Source organism: Malus sylvestris, chromosome 6 (assembly GCF_916048215.2).
Source record: "Malus sylvestris chromosome 6, drMalSylv7.2, whole genome shotgun sequence".
Classification (NCBI taxonomy): Eukaryota; Viridiplantae; Streptophyta; class Magnoliopsida; order Rosales; family Rosaceae; genus Malus; species Malus sylvestris.
In genome coordinates, this window is record NC_062265.1 from 1,799,107 (window position 1) to 1,800,642 (window position 1,536).

General features: G+C 44.3%; 1 pseudogene; it reads left to right on the plus strand.

Moving 5' to 3' along the window:
• LOC126626773 (uncharacterized) lies at window positions 1-1,536 on the plus strand (annotated as a pseudogene).

The window sequence follows — 1,536 nt, forward strand, 5'->3', positions numbered from 1 at the left end:
ATGAAACACTTTAGGCCTCAGGTGGTGAATGATGGTCCACCTAGCAGCAAGCCTGACTCTTCCCATACTCCGAAGAAATCAAAGAGTAAAGGTTTCACAGTGAAGCCAAAGACTAGTAATATACCTTGTTCCTTGGTTTATTACTCATCTCACTTTGTGGCTGTATGCTAATTATAACTTTGTTACAGCTAAGACTTCTGCCAAAAAAGTAGCTCATACTGGCCTTGTCTGTAGGACTATGAGTGCCCGAGTGTCTGCTTCTTCTGGCACTCCCAAGCCTCATGAGTTCCTCAATATCACTGAAGCAAGTGAGGAAGAACGGAGCATGGAGAAGCTGATGGCGATGAGGCAGCTAGATAAGGCTTAGTCGCTAAGGAAAGCAGCAATACAAGTGCCGAGTTTGACCATAGAAGTAGAGGACATCCTCATGCTTCCCTAGGGAAGGATACAGAAGGTGAAGATACAGAGGTACGTTTCTTTTTCGATGCTTGCCCTTGCGTGAATTTGCTATTGTCAACCTTATCCTTGAGTCTTTGAATCTTGTTTAGGCTTGCATGTGCATGTAGGAAGTAGCTAATTTCGTGTAGCATGTTTTCTTCGTGTTTTTGCATGTGCATACATAAGCATGTTGGTCTGTTGGAATTCTGTATTTGATAGCTTTTGCGGGATGTGTTGCTTCGTGTCTCCGCTTGTTGATTTGTCTCCTCACTTGTGCATATTTTTGTACTTTCCTTGTATGTGAATGATGGTGTTGTAGGGGCCGCAGTAGGTGTTAAAGCCCCTGATGGCGTTCTTCTCGAGCCTACAACTTTTCCTGAGGAGGTTTTTTCCCCTGAGGAGCAGGCTTTGGTTGAAGAGTGGGCCTCGTGGCATAAGGCGCTCATGAAGCTTAAGCATAATATCACTAATAAAGCCAGGGTATTAAATTCGATTGAGGAACTGATCCCTTCAAGCGAAGCTTTCTCTTTCTAGGTTGACTTCATGGGAGTAAAGGTCCGCTCCGGACTAGCTGAGGCATTGGGCAAGTTTTTTTAGCGTGCCGGTGATGCAGATGTGAGCTTGATAGGTTTATCTCCCTTCATGCTTGGAATGATTTTTGAGGAGCTGAGGACCCTGCTTTATAACATAGAGCATATTTCCCCATTGGAAATCACAAAGCACATGCTGCTATGTTGGCAGGATATGATTAGCGATATGGCAGCTTTGGGTGTGCCAGTGGGTTCCTTAGTCGAGAAACTGGGAGAGTTACGCGATACCATGTTTAAGCTTCGACTTGAGAATGAGAAACGTGTCATGGGTCAATTTGTTAAAGTTAGCAAACTGACGCGTGCTCTCAAATTACAGAGTAAGGAACTAGAGGTTAAGAAGCTCAAGTTGAAAAAGTTGGTCCACGAGAGCTCCAAGGAAATAACAGCTTGTCTTCAACTTGCAGCAGATCAATTGCACACTGATACCTCTAGCAATTCCTCTGAAAGGTGGTGTTCTGAGCTTAACTCATCACTTTCCCTCAGCTGCGCGCTTTGCATAATTGTTTGA